Source organism: Nuphar pumila, chromosome 10 (assembly GCF_984573655.1).
Source record: "Nuphar pumila chromosome 10, dmNupPumi1.hap1.1, whole genome shotgun sequence".
In the NCBI taxonomy this organism is placed as follows: Eukaryota; Viridiplantae; Streptophyta; class Magnoliopsida; order Nymphaeales; family Nymphaeaceae; genus Nuphar; species Nuphar pumila.
In genome coordinates, this window is record NC_143258.1 from 39,473,391 (window position 1) to 39,484,307 (window position 10,917).

A 10,917-nucleotide genomic window follows, 5' to 3' on the forward strand; every position below is an offset into this window, starting at 1 on the left:
CTTGAAGTCATCATTCTCTTTTGTACAAAGCAATAAATACCTCCTGTAACAAATCCTTGTTAATATCCTTCTCAAAGAATGTCGACCTTCTTTTAGTCCTCATTCTCTCTGAAGACGTTGAAAAACACAACATAAAGAAAACACTTGACATGACTATGTACAAATAAATATCTCAAAGCACTCATTGTACTTACACTCATTTAAAGTAAAGAAGTACTTATGTACCTCAAATCATTAATTAGAATAAAGACAAAACTACAATCCAACGTTCAATGTACTATTGTAAGAAATAGACTTTTTACATAAAATATGTATTACCTAAAATATTACAACGACTAGTGTACCATATATTTTACTTTTATGGAAAAAGGCATTCTCGAATTTCTCTAAAAGATGTTTTTGAAATGACATAGCATTTCACATTTCAAAAAGGCTACGATTTCAAAATGTAACGACTACTTTTTTAATCTATATAAACACACTCAAATAAACTATTCAACAAGACGAATAGAATAGACGTGTGAGCTTACAACGAGAAAAATTCTATTCATTATTTGAAAAGAGAGCCTTGAAAAAGAAAGAGAAAGAGAAAAGAAAGAAAAGAGAAAAAGTCAAGTCCAGCTCTTTGACAAAGAGTATCCTCTGAGTGACAAACAGAACATTCTGAGAATCCTTCATTCGTGCATTCATATCTTTCTGAAGGTTCTATAGGAAGTATTGTAACTTTCTGTTATTCACTGTATTCCTTCTTTGTTGAAAGAAGTAGACCTCTGTGAAAGAGGGTGTTGCCCTTCTCTGTTGAGAGAAGAAGACCTCTGTGAAAGAGGGTGTTGTCCTTCTCTGTTGAGAGAAGAAGACCTCTGAGGAAGAGGGTGTTGTACTATTTATCCGGTGACTCGAATGTTATAGTGGAAAGCTCAAGTGGTTTGCTTGGGGACTGGATGTAGGTTTGGGTACTAACCGAACCAGTATAAATTCTGTGTTTTATGTGTTGTGCCTTATTGCCTGATTATTTTATTTTATCGATCTTTATCGTATTTCACTATTCACCCCCCCTCTAGTGGAATTTCATAGTGTACTCAAAAAATGCTTCGTATGGAAAGAAGACTTTTTGAAAAAGCAATATAGTACACTTATCTTTTTCACACTAAGTTGTTTTTGAAATGACCTGACTTCTCATATCCCAAAAGGACAATCATTTCAAAAAGACAACGACTAGTTTTCTAAAGACTATATATATACAAACACAATAGTGTGAAAAGACAAGCAAGCTTTCAACGAGAAAAATTCCTGCTTGACACTCTGAGAAAAGAGCTTAGAAAAAGAAAGAGAAAAAGTCAAGAAAAGCTCTCAGAAAAATACAAGAGTGTGTAAGAAAAGAAAAAGATCATTCTGAGAATCTTCATACGTGCATTCATACTCTGCATATCATTCTGAAGGTTCTATAGGAAAGTGTTGTAACTTTCTGATCTCTGTTGTATCCCTTCTCTGTTGAGAGAAGTAGACCTCTGTGAAAGAGGGTGTTTTCCCTTCTCTGTTGAGAGAAGTAGACCTCTGTGAAAGAGGATGTTTTCCCTTCTTTGTTGAGAGAAGTAGACCTCTGAGGAAGAGGGTGTTTCCCTTCTCTGTTGATAGAAGTAGACCTCTGAGGAAGAGGGTGTTTCCCTTCTCTGTTGAGAGAAGTAGACCTCTGAGGAAGAGGGTGTTGTACTATTTATCCGGTAACTCGGATGTTATAGTGGAAGGCTCAAGTGTTTTACTTGGGGACTGGATGTAGGTCAGTAACTCGGCCGAACCAGTATAAATCATGTGTTTATTGTGTTGTGCCTTATTGCCTTATTTTATTTTATCGATCTGCATCGTATTTCACTATTCACCCCCCCTCTAGTGGAATTTCACAACCCAGTATGGATAAGATCCGAGTCTGACCTAGTTATTTCTGGGTCAGACCCATACTCGGACCCGATCCCATTCCACTGATAAAAACAAAAAAACAGAAACCCGAGGGTTTTTGTTACAAAAAATTGGTGAAACTGAAAAAGGGTTTCACCCACCCAGCCTGCCGACGACCGACGTCGCCTGCCAGCGACCCTCACAGAGCCCAGCCGACGATGCTCCACTGGCAATGCCTGCCACCCGACACAGCCCCACGACTGAAAGAAGAAACCCTAACTGTTTGAGAAAAGGGGATTCGATGCTCGAATGTTGCAAGTCGTCAGACAGGCCCTGACACCGGTGAATTGGCCGTTGAAGGCCACTATTTTTCTGCGACACACCCTCATGGCAACCCCCACTGCCTGACGACAGAGGAAAGTAGCAGAAAAGAAGTTTTTTTTTAAAAACCCCTTTTTGGAGGCTAGCGAAAGATGCCAACGTTGAAATGGGTGACCTCGGTGACAACTAATCACCCTGCAGCCCCGATGGCCACAGGTAAATTTGAACCTTATGCAGTTTTTTTTTCTGTCGCCCCACGACGACAATCACCATCTATCAACGACATCATGTCACCCCACGATGACTTGTTGTTGACTGCCAGCAACGTCTCCCTACGACGACTCCGCTCTGCCAGAAAACACTGTCGCCAAAAAAATGTCATCAAGCCTTCACAACGAAAGCATGACGTGGGCCCATAACCCAATGTTGGGGGTCTCCTACAACACACAACGAAACAGAGGGAAGGCGTACCTCATGAAGTCATCGAAGAACCAGATGATGGCTGGTAGTTGGTGGTGGTGGCTGGAAAGGGATGAGCTTCGCTCTTCAGCCGAACTGCAACCCTCCAATGAGCACAGGCTCCTTCAAGAGTCGGTGAGCAGGATGCCTCTGTTCCTCTTCAGTCGAAAAACTCAGAAAAAGGTAAATTTCTTTTCCCACTATTTTTCTCTTGATGCAAGCTTAATCAGAGTTGCTCATGGATACCTTCTTTATAGCTGCAGCAGGGGGACAATTAGCGTAATCGTTTCCTCCTTATGTTTATCGAAAGGAACACCAAAAGGAAAAGTTATAAAAAAATGTAGGTAACTGCCACGTATCATGGCTTATCCCAACACGGTCTTCAACATGGGGTTTTGGGGCCAGCATGATAATATTATGAGGGATACTCTACAATGGTTATTGTGCAGTAATTTTCAGATGCCCACCAAATTTTCTATTTTAGTCTATCCGTAACACCGGGATCCTACGGGTATCCTGTTTTGCAATTTAACTCATCAAAGCATTAAATGATATTCAAAATTGATAAAAATCGACATGTGAACTTCTTATAACCCTAAGATCAGATTGGAAACATAAGGATCAAATTGTTACATAATTTTAATATGAAAATCACATAAAACCCTAAAATATGCTATTTTTACCCGTGGGCACGTACCCATTTTGGTGTCAGACCCAAATCAGGGGTCAATTCACCTTGGAAATTCATAAAATTTTACAGAGCCATAATAGACAGAAAAACAAAGATTCTTTTTTTTACAGATCAGAATAATCATCTCCGGTTGGGGAGATATCATTCCGACAATCTGTACTTGAATATAACGAATATAAAATTGATCAAAACAGGTACTTACGGTTTCAAATATAGGAAAAAATAGAAAAACACATCAAAAATTTCTGAGATTTTAGTAGTGAATAACAGACATGTAAATAATGAACTTTCTTTTTTGCAGATTATTGATCAGATCTTTTGTTAGGGAGATACGATCAACACAAGTTGGATTAGGGTTTGAAATAAGTATAACGAGTTCTTAAAAGTTGATCTGACTCTCTGACAGGAGAAAAATATAAAACAGTGACATAAAATTATGAAAATTTTATAGTAAATAATAGTCTTTAATACGAAGCTACTACAACTTACGGATCTTGAATCGAATCTCGGATGACAAAAATAATGCAACTGCAAGTTATATTTGAATATGAATAACGATTTTAACCAACAGGAATCACGATTCGACTTTATATTTTTCTAACAGAGTTTTCAAATCCCAAAACCTCTGATTTTTTTCAGTGGCTCACTAACATATCCGTGAACTACATATAAAAAAAATAAAAAAAGTTCTAACAAATATTTAAATATGAAATAGCACGAGTTCTATGGATCTAAAATCAAAACACACAAAAATCTACGAAAACCCTAAAAAAACATGATTTAACAATGAAAAACAATAAAAAAAACTAAACATCAAAACACAATTTAATTTAGTGTTGAAACACATGAAACAAACATAAATATGACTGAAAATAAAAAAAAAACACAGGGAATCTATGGCTGCAATTGATCTACCTTTTGAAAACACGAATTTAGCTCATTTAACGAGTAAATCTCATGTTTCGTTGGTTAAGAACATGAAAAACAATAATGTAAATGATTCTAATGGATTAGAATCTCGAAAGACAATACCAAACAAGGTTAGATCATCTTTTTGGGTCGACCTTGGGGTTCTTGGATGAGAATCTATGGTTAAAACCATGAAAGAGGGGCGCTTATGGTGAAATCTATGTTAAAACATGGAAAACCATTAATAAAAGCATAAAAAAATTTATGAAAACCATACCTTGGGGGTGTAGCTGCAATGGTGGAAGGAGAGGTGCTGGAGAGAAGAGAGAGAAGCTCCAAGAATTAGGTGTGTGAAGAATAGGGGTCGACCCTCCCTCTTGCCTCTTTAAATAGGGAAAAATTAGGTTCCCTATTTAAGCATTTGCTTATTTTAGACTTTCTTCAACATTTTGGGTTCAGATTTAATAATTTTACTGAGTGTATAAGTTGATTTAAGAATTTGCATATAAAAGAAACTGGTCTTCTCGACCCACCGGAAGAAATTCAAAGCTTGTTTGTATTTCTGTTTTATGAAGACTGTACTCTCAGACGCTAGCTCAAGTTTATTGGTACGTGCCTGCTCACCCTAATACCGTGGAGTCAAGGCGTGAACTTAGTTCATGCACCTCCAATATAGAGGTGTAGATCACCTCAAATACCACGTTTGCATGCCTGTTTGGAATTAGTGGACCTGAAGAGGTAACTATGAAATCCACACATCCTCCCAAACAACTTCAATAATGAATTTCAAAGTTTTTGCCAAAATTTTGATGGTGCTCCCAAAAAAGCAAGTGAGAAGTCCACTGGATTTGTGGATTCCATACTTCCTTTCCTAGCTACCATGGATGCCAAGATTCTAAACAGGGCCTAATCAACAATGACAAATCCAACTTGGTTAACTTCAATCTGACTCCTAGAAGAGCGTGCCAAATTAAGTCCCTATGCTGCTGGAATGAGAGCCCCCTCCCTATAACATATCTTGGGCTCCCCCTTTTTTAGGGTCCTTGAAGGCAACGCTATGTGCCTCTCTCGTAATGAAGTTCCAAGGCTGCTTATAATTGTGGAAAGGTCACCTTATCTCTATAGCTGGACGGTGACTCATAAAGTCTGTGCTCACGCACTGGATGACCTGTTTTAAAATTTCCTATTCAGTAATAAAAAAGTAAGAAAAGACCATTTGTGGATTTCTTTGGTATGGTTCAAAGGAACACACTGTGTTCACCTTCAATCAAAACTGGCATGCCATCTTTAACGGTAAGCCCCAAAATGGAGGGCTTATTAAAATTATGGTTACGCAGGTTGAAGAAGAGAGAAGGCTTACAATGATTGAAGAATAGAAATGTATTTTTTTGAATGCTTACACAAATATATAGGACACATATATACAAGTTTACACCTATTGTGTATCTCCACTAAAATGGCTTGGTTTGATCAATAGGATCTGACTTTGGATAAAGCTATAACTATCATTGAGCTCCATCAAAAATTGCATCACGGTCTCTTTGTTGCATGTCTTGGATTGCTTTTATTGCTCTACAAAAGCAATTCGGATATGAGACATATGAAGCTAACTCATCTTACATTCCTTTAAGCTTTGTATAATAAATAACAATAGATGAATGATGTTGTTTGTGATTGCTTATATCAATTTGGATTTGATAAATGCGTGGTGCATTTGATTGAGGGAATCGCTCATGAAGCTCATTCCAAACATCAAATGCAGTGTTAGAATATATAACACTTGAAGACAGGTCCTCATGGATTGAGTTTAAGATCCATGAAAGAACTATGTCATTGCATCTTTGCTATCCCACAAGTGAGGTACAGTGAATATCCAGTTTTGGAACCGTTCCATTAATGAAACTGAGTTTATTTTTGGCACTTAGGGCCATGCACATGTCCCGTTTTCAAGTGGAATAATTTTTCTCAGTTAAAACTTGGGATACCAACACCGTACTTGGGTTGTCAGAGTGATGTAAAAAATATGGGCTAACAATAGACTCTATCGACGAATCTCCTTTGATGTTGGAGGATTTCACGGTTTCTACAACCATGGGTATTATGCAGAAGTTGGTTTAGACGGCAAGAAGATGCACGTAAATTAGAATGTGCTGACTATAGATCATATCTGGATAGAACCAGCAGACCGATCCTCTTGGACTACCTAACCAAATTGACACAATAGATCGATTTCAAGGGATGTGAGCAGCCTGCAGTGGGTTCGAGGTGAAACCCGACCTCAGAGCAACTATGCACTCTAGAGGACCTCTACAAGCGGGGCACCTGGATGCCTACGGCAGAGCAGATCCAATATATATCACAGTGCAGCTTTTCTAGTTTGGCAAGATCGAAGAGAAGAACGTGCTATACTGGTTCCAGAACCACAAGGCCCACGAGCGACAGAAGTGCCGACAGGATATCCGACACCTTCTATTGTTTCGGAGAATCTGAGCCGGTGGAGGAGAAGAAGACTGAGCTAGGTCTCGAGCTGCACAAGCACTGAAAAGTAAAAAAATCCCAAGCCGATCAGGATATCGACTGCTTTGATACCATATTAAAATCATGGTTACTCAGGTTAAAAAATAACAACTAAGAGAGAAGGCTTACACAGATTGAAGAATAGAATTGTATTTTTCTGAATGCTTACACAAATATACAGGACATATATATTTATAAGTTTACACGTCATGTGTATGTCCACTAAAATAGCTGGGAGATAACGATAAGGTTATCGTTATCCCAATCATGATAATCTCTATCGTGATATGCTAGAACATCGTTATTCCAGTCACGATCATTTCTATCGTGATATGCTAGAATATCGTTCTAACAGGGCTTCGTTTAAATCCATCGAGGAAGTCAACTCTGCTCACCTTTCTAAGCTTGCATGGGCAGTGATGAACCAAGGCCAAAGTCCTTGGGTGCAACTAGTAGAGGTGAAGTGCCTTAATAGAGCCTCCCTTTGGTTCGGCCGACCCTGTTTCCTTGAGTCTTACATATGGAAGGGGGTGAAGAAGTTGGGAGCCAAGGTTGGCAATGGAGCTTGGGTGATGGGGAAAATACAAAGTTTTGGTGGACCCTTGGATGGGGCCTTCACCCATTGTTACTTGTATTCAGCGTGAGCATTAGAAAGAGCCAGGGTCCTCCATCTACTTGACCAAAGTAGCAGACAAGTTGGATATGACTATCTATTTGGCCACATCGCAATCTCAAAGATCCTCATAGATGTATCCCTCATGAAATAATCCGGTCCATCTAGGCCCCCACAGTTGCAACTAAACTCAAATGGGCTAGATCAAGTGGATAGCTTCAAGAGAGTTCAACAACAAAGCAACATGGGGCTTAGGGAAAAAGGTCAGCCTTTTCAACTGACAGAGGCTATCTAGTGCAAAGATTACTTCCCTAGGGCAGCATTATCTCGCCGCTTTGCTACATTTGATCGGCTTCTTACCCAATCCCAGTTGCAACAAATGTTCTTTTCCTTCCCCAATCGCTGCCATTAATTATGACAACAATCATAAGAGGCCTCACAAATGTGCTACTCACAAGGCTAATTTGGATCAGAGTGGTTAAGATGTATGGTAAGAAGAAGGTTCCAAGCCAATCTGAGTTCACTGAGTTGGAAAAGTGGAGTAAATAGAAGTTAAGGAATAAGCATGTTGGATGGTAGTATTTCAAGTGGTGGTTTGGCACTTAAGGAATACTCAGATCTTTGGAGGTTCCCACAAGACGATGACAGTGCTTCAAACTGATTGTACTCACACAGTTAGAATTCACGTTCTTAGGATCATAAAAGGGTCAACTAGCCATGTAGTTGTGGCTTGACGACTGGGTCCATTCCCTGGAGGGCTAGATTAAACTCAATGTTTACAACATTTTCATTTAGAGCTGGAGAGTGGGATTTACCCTAAACAATCATCTAGGTCAGTTTTTAATGGTGGGGTGGATTTTTGTGGAGGACAATCTCCAAGCAAAGGAGTGGAGGTGTTGGGAGGGAATTGTAGGGGACTTGTCTAGTAACAATTCCTTGCTAATAGAGACTTCTTGCAAAGATCAGATCGGGCTCCTGAACTTCCACATGAAAGGGAGAGGAAACCATAACCAAGTGAGTTTTTTCTGTTTAATAGGTGCAGATTTCATGCTTATTTAAAATCTAAGAATGGAATGGCTAGTGTATTAGCTCATCCTGCTTCTAACAACCAAGTTCATTTTGCGTATTGGTGGCCAGCATGGGACAATTAAATTGATAAATATGATAAACTAAACTATAAGATAATAACACATGACAAAATGAACAATTACATGCCTAGTTGAAAGAAAGGGTGTAACCCTCCGTGGGAAGGGGAATTTCCCCCAAGAGGTGTATCCCAAGTCTTGCCACTCTTCATGTGCTATGAGAATAATGGAACAGAGATGCAGAGGCATCAATCAATCAAGCAATCATGCAATCATAAACATTCTAGAGTTATTGGCATCTAAGAGAAGAGCAAGAGGCCATTTAAAAAAAAATCACTCTTGGTGATTCCCAGTATCACGGTGCACTCCCTGACCTTCCACTTAGGCTGCACCTTTCATTTCCTTTAGTGGTATCTGGCCCATTGCATCAGCCATGCAGTTCTTCGCCGGGTCAAGTCTGGTGCATGCTCAGTCCGCTTGCATCAAACCCATCCCGCACAATTGCACCAATGGTCAGGGGTTCGCGCAAGGCCTCCCAAATCAACCAACAATCACATAAAAGAACCAGGGATTAGCGATTGAGGTAGGCATCTAATTCCCCCTTGGTTTGCTTCAGGCCTAAAATCAACAATTTTGAGTGTCGATATACTGTTAAAGATTAATATCAGAAGAACACATAAGAAGAATACTTATCTGTTTGTTCAGAGCCTCTCTTCGTGATTTGAGTATTATGTTAGTAGGAAAAAGAATAACACAAAGACATGTTCAACCATTCTCTGAAAAAAAACACAAAAAAAAGGAAAACAAAATATATAGAAAGAGCGAAAAGTAGAAAGAGAGTAATAGAAGGATTTCGTTCTCCAAATTTTTCCACAACGGTTGATGCCGACACCCAAGCCTAAATTTGTGCCAAGCCACCATATGACGTTAAATGCATTTTTGTCTGTTGTCAGAGGTTGTCGTTGGTGGTTACAATCACTGATCAGGCGGTGTATTTATGGTGAGAAGGAGAGAACAAAGGAGGAGGGGTTCAAAACCATCCTCCCTTTCGTTCCAAGGAAGGAGAAGGGTCGAGACTCGAGAGACCCTCTTCCATTCTTTTTATTTATATTTTTTTAAAAAAAATTCAAAGCGACCCCTTAAGTTACTAACTAATGTCATATAGGGGCTAAAAAATATCAGTCAGACCCTTAGTGTAACACCCCAAATTTTAAGTCTCGAAAATCATGAATTTTTATTTTCAATTGCTTTTAAATTCTTTAATTAAAATGCAACAAAAAATCAAATGAGAATAAACTTGGCGCGTTACAATTCGTTTACATTCACATTCAAACATGCATTTTGATGCAGAGCATCCACCAGATACAACAGAGCAGAGCAGAGCACTGAAGACGAGTTGGATCTAAATCCAACTCTTTATACCCAATCCAGGCATTGTTACCCAAGGTGATCCACTCACATGCAGGACTTCTGTGGTCCAATTAGACCCTCGGTGTAGCCCCTGTCCGTTGATAATTGCATTTTGGATGTGTTGATTCCATATAAGTAAGCTTGGAATCATAGTGACATTTCTTTCTTATTTTATTTTATTTTTATTTTTATTTTTTTAAGTACCAGATTCTACGGATTCAGATAGTTTTAGTGCCCTATAGGATTTTTTTGTGGCACTAGAGGGTGTATGGGGATTAAGGGTAGTTTTTTTTATTGCATTTAAATTTTAATGTGTTTTGGCTTGTGGGTTCGGATCTTAACATTGTTTGGATCTTGCCCAAGATCCAAACCTATTATTGGACCCCTATGGGTGGCACCACTTAGAGTGGACATCCATAGCCCTGGTTTGAATGTCATGTTGACTTTGAAAGTCAATATGGCTATTGAGGGGCTTTAAAAGCTTTGTTCTAAAAATGGTTTAGTCAAGCCTTGGGAGAGCTCTAGCTTGGGGAAGGGCTCTCTGTCTTTATGAGGCCCCTTCCCCATGATATTAAATGCCATAGGGGATCGACTAAGGGAAACGAGACTCCATTGTTGTTTTGAGAAATTCAAATTTTGATAGAGGGAAAACTCAGATCAGTGAGAGAGGAAAGGTTTATTTAGAGAAGAGGAAGTTTTTGTGCATGTGGCTATGACTCAACCACGAGGACGACTCTTGTGTGGTGTTGTTCAGTGTTGTGGAAGTTGCTAAAGAGTTCCTTTAATCTTGTTGGCTACAACGAGATAACATCTTCTGAAACTTTGTTATCTTTGCTTTATGTTCTTGCGTATTTACTATCATCGTCTGCTAGATTCCTTGTTAAAGATTGAGAGACTATTTTCAAATTGTTAATGATATTGTGTATGTGATTCTGGTTGTTCAGAAACTCGTATTGTTGAAGTGTGCTTGTTCTTTCTGAATCTCATTTTCCTGCTAAGGAAAGTCGTTTCTGTATTCG